This window comes from Mobula hypostoma, chromosome 11, assembly GCF_963921235.1.
Source record: "Mobula hypostoma chromosome 11, sMobHyp1.1, whole genome shotgun sequence".
Lineage (NCBI taxonomy): Eukaryota > Metazoa > Chordata > Chondrichthyes > Myliobatiformes > Myliobatidae > Mobula > Mobula hypostoma.
Genome location: NC_086107.1, coordinates 14,443,427 through 14,457,885, shown reverse-complemented (window position 1 = coordinate 14,457,885; position 14,459 = coordinate 14,443,427). Strand labels below are relative to the sequence as shown.

Sequence of the window (14,459 nt, the reverse complement as noted above, 5' to 3'; positions counted from 1 at the left end):
TCTCTGTAACTTCATCCCACAACTCAAATAGACGGCAATATTTTTCTGCCACCCCCATAAAAAATCAGCCTGCCCTACCCCTCTCCTTCCCCTGCTGACCCCCTCAACCATTCTTTCAGTCTGTTACTTTTCACCATAGGGCTATAGGACTATAAAACATAGGAGCAGAATCAGGCCATTGGGTTCATTGAGTCTGCTCTGCCATTTGATCACAGCTGATTTATTTTCCCTCTCAACTCCATTTTTCTCCCTGCTCCTCATAATTTTATGCACCGCTATCTCTCCTCAGCCTTTGATCCTTCAGAGCAAATAATCCAAGTTTGTCCAACCTCTTCTGATAGCTAATACTCTCTAATCCAGACAACATCCTGGTGAATCTCTTCTGCATTCTCTCCAAAACCTCTACACCCTTCCTGTAAGATTATAAGATCATGAGACATAGGAGCAGAATTAGGCCATTCAGCCCACCGAGTCTGCTACACCCTTTGATCATGGTTGATTTATTTTCCTTCTCAACCTATTCTCCTGCCTTCTCATCATAGCTTTTAATGCCCTTTCTAATCAAGTAGGGTGGTGGGGTGGAGATACATCTCTACAAAGGAGGTAAGTGTAAGGTGCTCCTTCCCTCTGCTAGCCTTCAGGTCACCCTTGAGCATGGTGTAGCATCTGCTTAGCCTCCTGATCAGGGTCACATGAAGCCACGTAGGTCGGTGGTGGATAGCCATATGAGCAGCTGGTGCATATCAGAAGTCCTGGTTATGTGACCGCTGACATCAAGCATTCAATTGCCGAAGAGTATTAATAATGACTGGGGTCACCCACCTTGAAAAGACACTGCCCAGAAGAAGGCAATGGCAAACCAGTTCTGTAGAAAAAATTGCCAAGAACAATCATGATCATAGAAAGCCCATGATTGCCTACATCACACAACATGGCATATAATGAACAAACTAATCAAGAACTTATCAACCTCTGCTTTAAATATGCCAAATGACTTGTCCTCCACAGCCATCTGTGGCAATGAATTCCACAGATTCACCACACTCTAGCTAAAGAAATTGCTCTTCATCTCTATTCTCAAGGGATGTCTTTCTAGACTGGAGTTGTCACTCAGGCTTTTGTTATACTTCATTTTTCTGCAGCCTTTGTTGAGTTTACTTGGACAGCAGAGCATCAGACAACATGCTATGCCATCCAAGTAAGTTAGAGACCTGCAATTTCTGAGTGGCTACCTTCAATATCTCACGGAAAGCTCTTAGATTAGATTAGATGAGTGTATTGTCAAACAAACGGGGAGCAATGAATTACTTTTAGTATTATATTAATTTAATAAATACAACAATAAGTACATCAACTTGCACATTATAGAAGAATGTAGTGCAATCTCAATTAGCGCGGATAAAACCTTTAAGTGACAATAGTGAAATAACTAAGAAGGGTCAAGTTAAGAGTATGAAAACATGGCAGCACCACTGGGAATGGAATGGGACAGATTGGTATGTGATTGTTTCAGGAGTCTGATATTAGAGTGATAGTTTCCTTCCAGTTCAACAAAATAGATCTTCTCGCCATTAAAGTAACAAAAGCTATCATTCGACAGGCTGAAGAAGACAAAGATCTATGTTCTACCATTGGCAATCCAAAGATTGCCGTAATAGGATGGGGTTTTAAATCAAAGCATAGAACTGTTGAAATAATATCAAAAATGTCTTTCCAATATTTTTCCAAAAGAAGACAGGACCAAAACATATGAGTTAAAGAAGCCACTTCAGAGTGACGTCTATCACAAGTAAGGTTTATATGGGAATAAAAACGAGCTAGTTTATCTTTGGATATATGAGCTCTGTGTACTACTTTAAATTGTATTAATGTATGTTTAGCACATATAGAAGAAGTATTAATTAATTGAAAATTTTTTCCCATTTCTCTATAGGTAGGGAAAGTTGAAGTTCCCTTTCCCATTCATTTTTGATTTTATCAGATATATCTGGCTGTAATTTCATAATTATATCATAAATTATTGCTATTAATCCCAACCTCTCCCTATAAATTAAGTTGGAGGAGCAACACCTTATATTCTGTCTGGATAGCCTCCAATATTGATTTCTAGAACTTCCAGTAATTGCCCTCCTCTCCTTCACCATTCCCTATTCCTGTTTCCCTCTCTCACCTTATCTCCTTACCTACCCAACAACACCCTCTGGTGCTCCGCTCCTTTTCTTTCTTCCATGGCCTTCTGTCCTCTCCTATCAGATTCCCCCTTCGCCATCCCTTCATCTCTTTCACCTGTCAACTTCCCAGCTCTTTACTTCACTCGCTCCCCTTCTCCCAGTTTCACTTATCCCCTGCCACCCTGTACTTCTCCCTCCCCTCCCCCATCTTCTTTTTCTGACTTCTCCCCTTCCATTTCAGTTCTGATGAAGGGTCGTGGCCTTTGTGCTCAATTCCCCATCTGTTGAAGGCAAGCATTCCATATACTTTCTTCACTACTTTGCCTAACTGTATCCCCAGTTTTAAAGAACTGTAGACTTGTATACATGTGTCTTTCTATTCTACAGCACTTCCCAATGTCCTGCCATTTGTGTGTATGTCCTGCCCTGGATTAACTTCTCAGAATCTATCATTTCACACGTTCTTGAGCTAAACTCTTTTACCCACTTCCCCAAATGATCTAGATCCTGTGACAATCTTAGAAAAACCTCTTTACTCCCCACTGTGTTTCTCCCAGAAGGCAGAAGAGAGAAAAGGAAATGGTCAGGCAGACACATGATCACCAGACTCTTGAAGTCCACTTGACCTCTGTGAAAGGTTCTCAAAAGTGTAAACCATTCTTAAAAAAATACCCTTGTTGTTTGCACAGCTCCAGTGATAAGAATTTAGTCTGGACTCACACATTATTGTGACTGAGGGGTTTTCAGATAAGTGTAAGGCATTGCATTTTGGGTAGGCCATTTGGAATGAACAGTATGGCCCTGAGGAATGTTGTAGAACAAAGGGACCTTGGAATGCTTGTACTTAATTCACTGAAGTTGGTATCATAGGCAGACTGGATGGTGAAGAAGGCTGTTGGCAAGACGTCCTTCATCAGTCAGAGCACTGATTTCAGGAGTTAGGGTATTACGTTGCAGTTGTACTTAGCACTGGGACTCCCACCAACCACCACATGCTGCCTTTTCACCGCTCCCATGAGGAAGAAGGTACTGGAACCTCAGAACTCACGTGATCAGATTCAGGAACAGTTACCACCCCCCAACCATCAGGCTCTTGAACCAGAGGGGACAACATCACTCGGATACACTTGCTCCATCTCCGAAATGTTCCTACAATCTATGGACCCACTTTCAAGGACTCTTTATTTCATGTTCTCAATATTTATTTTTTTTATTTATTATTATTATTTCCCTTCATTTTGTATTTGCGCAGTTTGTGCCTTTTGCACATTGATTGAATGCCCAAGTTGGTGCAGTATTCATCTGATTCTATTATGGTTATTACTCTATTAGGCATTTATTGAACATGCCTGCAAGAAAATGAATCCCAGGGTTGATATGGTGATATGTATTTTAAAAATAAATTTACTATGAACATTGAACTTTGAACATTGGTGTGGTCACACCTGGAGTATTGTGTACACTTTTGTTCATCCTGTTAGAAGAGAGAAGTCGTTAAACTGGGAAGAGTACAAAGAAGTTTTAGGGAGTGTTGCCAGGACATGAGGACCTGAGTTATAGGGAGAGGATGGACAAGTTATGACATCATCGCATGGAGTGCAGGAGACTGAGGCATGACCTTCCAGAGGAATCTAAAACCAAGAGGGGCATAGATAGGGTGAATGCACTCAGTGTTTGTCCACCCAGGGAAAGGTCATTGAAAAATAGAGGGCACGGGTTTAAGGCGAGAGGGAAAAAATTTAAAAGGGACCTGAGGGGCAACTTCTTCATGAGGGTGAGTGTACGGCTGCCAGGAGAAGTGGTTAAGGCGGGTACAATATAACATTCAAAAGATATTTGGACAGGTACACCGATAGGAAAGGATTGGAGGGACTTGGGCCAAATGTGAAAAGAAATTGGATTAGCTTGAATAAGCACTGTAGGTGGCATGGATACGGATAAATTAGGCCCAAGGATCCAAAGGCTAGCTGTTCCTCCTTACTATGTAGAAGGAGGTCATTTTCCCCATTCAGGTATCTTCTGGCTTTCAAAGCAGTTCATCAGTTACATTCACTTTCTCTCTACCACCACTCCCTCCCTCCCCCTCCCCCAATATCACTCCTATTTTTCTACAACCCATTCTTTGAAATGACTTTCAGGAATACTTTAATTCTTTGACCTAGCAACCATCTCAATTACACTTTTGTGGAATAATTGACCGCTGTAAATTGCACTGTTTGTGGTATGATGGCAGAAGAATCAAAGGTGAATGAATGGGCGCAGAGAATTCAGAGGAATTCAGAGAATTCAGAAGTATAGGGGAAAATGCTCTTGAACTGGAAATCCTACAAACAGTAGTGGATACGGCCCGGTCCATCACAGGTAAAACCTTGCCCATCATGGAGCACATCTACATGAAACGTTGTTGCAGGAGAGCAGCATCCATCATCAGAGACCCCCACCACCCAAGTCATTCTCTCTTCTCACTGCTGCCACCAGGAAGAAAGTACAGGAGCCTCAGGATTCACACCACCAGGTTCAGGGACAGTTATTACCCTCAACCATCAGGTCCTTGAACCAAAAGGGATAATTACACTCAGCTGCATTGGCCCATCATTGAAATGTTCCCTTAACCTATGGACTCACTTCAAGGACTCTATCTAATACTCTTGATATTAATTCCTTATTTAGTTATTGTTATTATTTCTTTCTTTTTGTACTTGCGCAGTTTGTTGTCTTCTGCACTCTGAATGAATGCTCAATTTGGGTGGTCTTTCTATACTCTACAGATTTATGGAGTATGGCCACAAGGAAATGAATCTCAGGGTTGTGTATGGTGACATATATGTACTTTGATAATAAATTTACTTTGAAATTTGAACTTTGAAATGGAAATGCTCTGAGAACTGACATAAACATGATGGGCAAATGACCTGCTTCTATGTTGAAAAAACTTTAATGATTAATGGTTTAAAAAGTACCAAAGACATCAAAGACATGGACGTCATTTATGTAACAACACCAATCACTAACCAGATATTCTTCCTATTAATTTGAAAGAGGGCACTTGAGAAGTAGGGAGTCAAATAGGCTCTCTTTACACTGCTCAAAGTTTTGTAAGAATTGCTGAAAAATAGTCATTGCTTTAACGATAGATTTTAATTTTTACTCTTCAGTAGAAAATCCCAGTAGATTTTTTAAAGGTTTTAATTTGCTGGAGTCCAGTCTAGCAATCTTTAATCTTACATGTCCAGATACGACATCTTTGACTACTGGCACTAAAATGATAAAGAGCGTCGGCCACAAGAGGTACGGCCTTTGCTCAGTTATTTCACGGACTTCACTAATACCAAGTGTGTGGAGCTGGGATACTCCTTCAAACAATTAGCAGAAGCAGTCCAATAGAATTTTCTCCCCTGAATTACTTTATGGAAACTTTCCCAGATTGTTTTGTTGACTGTAAGCCTATTAACAGAAAGACAGAGATGTTAGGTTAGGGGTTGTTGGGGGTTGCTGGGGCAGTAGCCTACTGACTCTCACAGCTATCTGGACTATTCCTCTTCTCACCCTGCCTCTTGCAAAAACGCCATCCCCTTCTCGCAATTCCTCCGTCTCCGCCGCATCTGCTCTCAGGATGAGGCTTTTCATTCTAGGACGAGGGAGATGTCTTCATTTTTTAAAGAAAGGGGCTTCCCTTCCTCCACTATCAACTCTGCTCTTAAACGCATCTCCTCCATTTCACGTACATCTGCTCTCACTCCATCCTCCGGCCACCCCACTAGGAATAGGGTTCCCCTGGTCCTCACCTACCACCCCACCAGCCTCCGGGTCCAACATATTATTCTCCGTAACTTCCGCCACCTCCAACGGGATCCCACCACTAAGCACATCTTTCCCTCCCCCCCTCTCTCTGCATTCCGCAGGGATCGCTCCCTACACAACTCCCTTGTCCATTCGTCCCCCCCATCCCTCCCCACTGATCTCCCTCCTGGCACTTATCCGTGTAAGCGGAACAAGTGCTACACATGCCCTTACACTTCCTCCCTTACCACCATTCAGGGCCCCAAACAGTCCTTCCAGGTGAGGCATCACTTCACCTGTGAGTCGACTGGGGTGATATACTGCGTCCGGTGCTCCCGATGTGGCCTTTTATATATTGGTGAGACCCGACGCAGACTGGGAGACCGCTTTGCTGAACATCTACGCTCTGTCCGCCAGAGAAAGCAGGATCTCCCAGTGGCCACACATTTTAATTCCACATCCCATTCCCATTCTGACATGTCTATCCACGGCCTCCTCTACTGTAAAGATGAAGCCACACTCAGGTTGGAGGAACAACACCTTATATTCCGTCTGGGTAGCCTCCAACCTGATGGCATGAACATTGACTTCTCTAACTTCCGCTAGGCCCCACCTCCCCCTCGTACCCCAGCTGTTACTCATTTTTTTGCACACATTCTTTCTCTCACTCTCCTTTTTCTCCCTCTGTCCCTCTAAATATACCTCTTGCCCATCCTCTGGGTCACCCCCCCCCCCGTCTTTCTCCCTAGGCCTCCTGTCCCATGATCCTCTCGTATCCCCTTTTGCCTATCACCTGTCCAGCTCTCGGCTCTATCCCTCCCCCTCCTGTCTTCTCCTATCATTTTGCATCTCCCCCTCCCCCTCCAGCTTTCAAATCCCTTACTCACTCTTCCTTCAGTTAGTCCTGACGAAGGGTCTCGGCCTGAAACGTCGACTGCGCCTCTTCCTATAGATGCTGCTTGGCCTGCTGTGTTCACCAGCAACTTTGATGTATGTTGCTTGAATTTCCAGCATCTGCAGAATTCCTGTTGTTCGCCATTCCTTCATTGTTGCTGGGTCAAAGTTATGGAATTCCCTCCCTACACTTCAGGGACTGCAGCACCACCTTCTCAACGCTAATGCACCTTCTAATGCTGGCTTAGTTGGTGATGCCCACATCCTGTAAATGAATAATAAAAAAAGTAGATTATCATACATTTCAAGAGGTCTAGAATACAAGAGCAGGACTGTGATGCTGAGGCTTTATAAGGCACTAGCGAGGCCTCACCTTGAGTATAGTGACACACATCAAAGTTGCTGGTGAACGCAGCAGGCCAAGCAGTATCTGTAGGAAGAGGTGCAGTCGACGTTTCAGGCCGAAACCCTTCGTCAGGACTAACTGAAGGAAGAGTGATTAAGGGATTTGAAAGTTGGAGGGGGAGGGGGAGATCCAAAATGATAGGAGAAGACAGGAGGGCGTACTGTCTGGCGTAGTCTGGCGTTCTGACCTCTACCTTGCCGAGGCACAGCAACCTACTTCTTCGGCAAGGACTCTTCCACCCCCACCAATGACCCCTTCTCCCGTCTTCAACCCTCCTCTTCTTCATGGACACCCCGCTCTGGTCTTCTGCCTGCTCTGGATCTCTTTATCGCTAATTGCCGACGGGACATCAATCGTCTCGACTTCACCGCACCTTGTCCCCATTCCAACCTCACTCCTTCGGAACGCTCTGCTCTCCACTCCCTCCGCACTAATCCTAACCTTATTATTAAACCCGCCGATAAGGGGGGTGCTGTTGTAGTCTGGCGTACTGACCTCTACCTTGCCGAGGCACAGCGACAACTCGCGGATACCTCCTCTTATTTACCCCTCCATCGTGACCCCACTAAGGAGCTCCAGGCCATTGTCTCCCACACCATCACCGACTTTATCCGCTCAGGGGATCTCCCATCCACTGCTATCAACCTTATAGTTCCCACACCCCGCACTTCCCGTTTCTACCTCCTACCCAAGATCCACAAACCTGCCTGTCCTGGCCGACCTATTGTCTCAGCTTGCTCCTGCCCCACCGTACTCGTTTCTGCATACCTCGACACTGTTTTATCACCCTTGTTCAATCCCTTCCGACCTATGTTCGTGACACTTCTCACGCTCTTAAACTTTTTGATGATTTTAAGTTCCCTGGCCCCCACCGCTTTATTTTCACCATGGATGTCCAGTCCTTATATACTTCCATCCTCCATCAGGAAGGTCTCAAAGCTCTACGCTTCTTTTTGGATTCCAGACCTAATCAGTTCCCCTCTACCACCACTCTGCTCCGTCTAGCGGAATTAGTCCTTACTCTTAATAATTTCTCCTTTGGCTCCTCCCACTTCCTCCAAACTAAAGGTGTAGCTATGGGCACCCGTATGGGTCCCAGCTATGCCTGCCTTTTTGTTGGGTTTGTGGAACAATCTATGTTCCGTGCCTATTCTGGTATCTGTCCCTCACTTTTCCTTCGCTACATCGACGACTGCATTGGCGCTGCTTCCTGCACGCATGCAGAACTCGTTGACTTTATTAACTTTGCCTCCAACTTTCACCCTGCCCTCAAGTTTACCTGGTCCATTTCCGACACCTCCCTCCCCTTTCTAGATCTTTCTGTCTCTGTCTCTGGAGACAGCTTATCCACTGATGTCTACTATAAGCCTACTGACTCTCACAGCTATCTGGACTATTCCTCTTCTCACCCTGACTCTTGCAAAAACGCCATCTCCTTCTCGCAATTCCTCCGTCCCCGCCGCATCTGCTCTCACGATGAGGCTTTTCATTCTAGGATGAGGGAGATGTCTTCCTTTTTTAAAGAAAAGGAATTCCCTTCCTCCACTATCAATTCTGCTCTTAAACGCATCTCCCCCATTTCACGTACATCTGCTCTCACTCCATCCTCCGGCCACCCCACTAGGAATAGGGTTCCCCTGGTCCTCACCTACCACCCCACCAGCCTCCGGGTCCAACATATTATTCTCCGTAACTTCCGCCACCTCCAACGGGATCCCACCACTAAGCACATCTTTCCCTCCCCCCTTCTCTCTGCATTCCACAGGGATCGCTCCCTACACAACTCCCTTGTCCATTCGTCCCCCCCATCCCTCCCCACTGATCTCCCTCCTGGCACTTATCCGTGTAAGCGGAACAAGTGCTACACATGCCCTTACACTTCCTCCCTTACCACCATTCAGGGCCCCAAACAGTCCTTCCAGGTGAGGCAACACTTCACCTGTGAGTCGACTGGGGTGATATACTGCGTCTGGTGCTCCCGATGTGGCCTTTTATATATTGGCGAGACCGACGCAGACAGGGAGACCGCTTTGCTGAACATCTACGCTCTGTCCGCCAGAGAAAGCAGGATCTCCCAGTGGCCACACATTTTAATTCCATATTCCATTCCCATTCTGACATGTCTATCCACGGCCTCCTCTACTGTAAAGATGAAGCCACACTCAGGTTGGAGGAACAACACCTTATATTCCGTCTGGGTAGCCTCCAACCTGATGGCATGAACATCGACTTCTCTAACTTCCGCTAGGCCCCACCTTCCCCTCGTACCCCATCTGTTACTTATTTTTATGCACACATTCTTTCTCTCACTCTCCTTTTTCTCCCTCTGTCCCTCTGAATATACCTCTTGCCCATCCTCTGGGTACCTCCCCACCCCTGTCTTTCTTCCCGGACCTCCTGTCCCATGATCCTCTCGTATCCCCTTTTGCCTATCACCTGTCCAGCTCTCGGCTCTATCCCTCCCCTCCTGTCTTCTCCTATCATTTTGCATCTCCCCCTCCCCCTCCTACTTTCAAATCCCTTACTCACTCTTCCTTCAGTTAGTCCTGACGAAGGGTCTCGGCCTGAAACGTCGACTGCACCTCTTCCTACAGATGCTGCCTGGCCTGCTGCGTTCACCAGCAACTTTGATGTGTGTTGCTTGAATTTCCAGCATCTGCAGAATTCCTGTTGTTTGAGTATAGTGAACAGTTTTGGGCCCCTCATCTTAGAAGAGATGTGCTGGCATTGGAGAGGGTCCGGAGGAGGTTCACAAGGATGATTCTAGGAAGGAAAGGGTTATCATACGAGGAACGTTTGATGGCTCTGGGTTTATACTCGCTGGAATTTAGAAGGAAAAGGGGGATCTCATTGAAACCTTTCGAATGTTGAAAGGCCTAGACAGAGTAGATTTGGAAAAGATGTTTTCCATGGTGGGAGAGTCTAGGACAAGAGGGCACAGACTCAGGCCAGAGGGGCGCCCTTTCAAAACAGAGATGTGGATAAATTTCTTTAGCCAGAGGGTGGTGAATTTGTGGAATTTGTTGTTACATGCAGCTGTGAAGGCCAAGTCGTTTGGTGTATTTAAGGTAGAGATTGATAGGTTCTTGATTGGACATGGCATCAAAGGTTATGGGGAGAAGGCCGGGAACTGGGGTTGAGGAGGAGTAAAAAAAGGATCATCCATGATTGAATGGCGGAGCAGACTCGATGGGCCAAATGGCCTAATTCTGCTCCTTTGTCTTATGGTTTTATGGTCTCATCTGGGTTATTATCACTTTGCTCTTTGTGGGATCTCAGCGTCATCAAAGTGGTTGCTACAGTGCATTTCTACAGTGACCACAGTTGAAAATAACATCTAATTGGCTCTGCAACACACAGAAAATGTGGCAGGAGCTTAGCATCTGCTGAGTCTCTTGTATTTCTTATTGTAGAGTAACACATACCAAATGCTGGAGAAGCTCAGCAGATCAGGCAACATCTATGGAAAGGAATGAATAGTCTATGTTTCGGCAGAGAGCTTTCATCAGGACAGTCATGGCCCGAAACATCAGCTCATTATTCCATTGCATAGATGTTGTCTCACCTGCTGAGTTCCTTCAGTATCTTGTGTGTTTTACTCTGGAATTCCAGCATTTGCAGAGTCCCACTGAAGGCTACACAAGGCACTTCAGAGCATGTTCTGGTTGTTTTATTGGTGTGGTTTGACATTCTGTGAAGATTGGAACAGATAACTCCTCTACTGCTGTACAGAGAAAGGAAAACCTCAAAGATTCCACCCTGAAGAGAAAAATCAAATTGGATGACCTCCTGCAACAACAACAAAAGAAAAACAACGGATTGAAACAAACTAAGTTAGCAGAGTCCCAGGCAATTTATTTAAGACTATAAGACAAAGGAGCAGAATTAGGCCGATCAGCTCGTCTGCTCTGCCAATCCATTATGGCTGATTTATTATCTCTCTCAACCCCATTCTCCTGCCTTTTCCTTTGATGCCCTTACTAATCAAGAACCTATCAATCCCAAGTTTAGACATACCCAATGACTTGGTCTCCACAACCATCTGTGGCAATGAATTCTACAGATTCACGACTCTACGGATAAAGAAATTCTCCTCATCTCTGTTTCAAAGGGGCACCCCTCTGTTTGTGGCGGTGCACCTTTTTTTCTTTAGAAACACATTAAACAGAAGCATTTTCTGCACTTGACTTAAACTGAAAATCATGTAGTTGCTGTAAACCTCTGTAATGAAAGTCTCTTTAGAATGTAACTGTGCCTGAAGCAAGAGGGGCCATTATTATATCCAATTATGTTAAATCAGTTGCAAACTCTCACAAACTCATGCTGGCAGTCAAGTTTGTCATCATGATTGCAAACTATCTGTGATTTCTGATCTCTGGCCTTTCCCAAGAAACAGGGCAGAATTATTTGATGGGTCCCTTCTTAGCAACTTTGGATTGGTGGTTGTTTCTTTCTCAGCTTCTCCATGGCCATAAGCAATGCATCCTTTAGCCTGCGGAGCAGCTGTGCAATAACCTTGTAGATTTCCACAAGGTATGCACGGACGAAGTACTTCTTGCGGCAGTGGGCAAAATCCCATCTTCCCCAGAACGTACTGGTGCGAATCTACATTGCCATCATAGAGAGCATCCTGACATCAACCTCACAACAGCTTGGACAGCGTCCTCTCACAACATACGAAAATTACAGTCATTGGCTGCAGTCTACCGTCACCGCAGGACTCATGTGTGCTCAGGATGAAATCAATCTTTCCAGTTAGCTCCCGCCCCTCTCAAATCCCTCTCTACCTATTTGCTCAGTCACACTGCACTGTAAACACTTTAAACTACCTTTTATAATGCTGTCCTGATGAAGGACATCCACTGAAACATCCACTGTACTCTTTCCCATAGATGCCACCTGGCCTGTTGAGTTCCTCCAGCATTTTGTGTGTGTTGCTTTTGTAACGCTCAGGTCTATCGGCTCGTGTTTATCTAGGAGAAACCCCGTCCACCCGCCAAACCGTGTCTCACGGTTGCGTCGTTGCTGTGTAATGCCACCTGGTACAAACTCACACACCAAATATCAGACAGCACACAATGTACGATTTATAGATTACACTTTATAAATCTTACTGGAACTATGTAATTAATAGAGATACAATATAAAAGGGAAAGAATAAGGTGCCAGACTTATCAGAGTTCAAGCACTTCGTGCACACAAGTTGGAGCTCAATGAACGGGGTCCTCCTTCCACCATTCGATCCCCTCTGAACCCCTTGAATTGCCGCTCGGGACCAACCACGGTGGTCGACCAGAGCGCTTCCAGCATGTCCTTCTTCTCCGGGTCTCCTCCCGAAAAGCCCGCCAAACCACCCGGTTCCCAGCCATATGAGACAGAATATCACCCACAAAAAGAATAACGTGGACACTCATTGTTTCATTCCTCCTCTTATCAATAATATAACCCAAACAAGCAGAGAGAGAGAACTCCTTACATCGCCGTTGTTATTACATAAGTCATTTTTTAAAAAATAACATCACATGGAAGCCATTTTGTTAGCCTTTGCAGTAACATAAAAGAAGAAACCCCTTACACTTTTATAATGCTGTTTACATTATTATTATTATGATTATGAGGACACGCAGTCCTCTTTTATTGTCATTTAGTAATGCATGCATTAAGAAATGATAAAATGTTATTCCAGAATGATATCACGAAATCACATGACAAACCGACTTAAAAACTAACAAAAACCACATAATTAAAACATATAATTACAACAGTGCAAAGCAATACCGAAATTTGATAAGAACAGACCATGGCACAGTAAAAGTCTCAAAGTCTCTCGAAAGTCCCATCATCTCATGCAGACGGTGAACCTGCAGCACCGCCAACTTGCCGATGCAGCATCCTGGAAGCATACGACCACAGTCCGACTCCGAGTCCGTCTGAAAAACTCCGAGCCTCTGACCACCTATTCGACACCAAGCACCGAGCACCATCTCTGCCGAGTGTTTTGACCCCGGCCCTGGGGGCAACATGCCATACACAAAGCCAAGGATTTGGGGCCTTCGTCTCCGGAGATTCTCGATCACACAGGAGAAGCGGCAGCGAAGCAGGCATTTCAGAAGCTACTCCAGATATTCCTCTGTGCTTCTCACGGTTGTCCCTATCAAATCCAAATTGTGCACGGCATCCCTAGTTACACATATCGATATTCATTCTGAACGGCCACGCGCGCTGCGTCGCGCTACCATCTTCTCCTCCCTCTTTGCCTATTTCCTGGTGCTTACGTATTTATGCACATTTCTCCCATATCCGAACAGTGATATTAAGAAGCCAAATGGTATGATGGCCTTTATCAACTGTGGGATTGAGTTCAAAAGCTGTGAGATAATATTATATAAGACCTTAGTTAGGCTCCACTTTGCGTACTGTGTTGAGTTCTGGTCACCTCACTACAGGAAGGATGTGGATACTATAGAGAGAGTGCAGAGGAGATTTACAAGGATGTTGCCTGGATTGGGGAGCATGCCTTATGAGAATATGTTGAGTGAACTTGGCCTTTTCTCATTGGAGCGACAGAGGATGAGGGGTGACCTGATAGAGGTGTATAAGATGATGAGAGACAGTGATTGTGTGAATAGCCAGAGGCTTTTTTCCAGGGCTGAAATGGATAACACAAGGGGGCATAGTTTTAAGGTGCTTGGAAGTAGGTACAGGGAGAATGTCAGAGGTAAGTTTTCACACAGACTGGTGGGTGCGTGGAATACACTGCCAGCGATGGTGGTAGAGGCGGATACAATAGGGTCTTTTAAAATACTCTTGATCGGTACATGTAGTTTAGAAAAATAGAGGGCTATGCAGTAGGGAAATTCTAGGCCGTTTCTAGAGTAGGTTACATGGTTAGCACAACATTGTGGGCCAAAGAACCTGAAGTGTGCTGTAGATTTCTGTGTTCTATGTTTAATTTCTAACATTTTTATATTATTCTTTATTTTTTATAATTGTTGAATGTAGTTGGTTTTTATTGCATGTCACACCAACACACCACACCAAGTTCCTTAACATGAAAATATATGGTGAATGAAGTTGATCCTTGATAATATAGAATGCATAACCCTTTAAGACTTGTAATAAGTGATTTGCAGCTCGCTGCATGTTTCACTGTATAACTGGGCATTTCCGTCTGCATGTGTTGAAAAGGCTGCTGTCTTATGTTGCAG

At 44.8% G+C, this 14,459-nt stretch overlaps 1 long non-coding RNA gene across 2 annotated transcripts in view; it reads right to left on the bottom strand.

Annotated features, from left to right (window-relative positions):
• Positions 1–14,459, bottom strand: part of LOC134354231 (uncharacterized) — a 298,502-nt gene that overhangs the window by 23,640 nt on the left and 260,403 nt on the right. For both annotated transcript variants that reach the window (XR_010019737.1, XR_010019738.1), the window contains exon 2: positions 6,839–7,110. This is a non-coding gene — a long non-coding RNA (uncharacterized LOC134354231). The remainder of the gene's footprint in view (positions 1–6,838; positions 7,111–14,459) is intronic.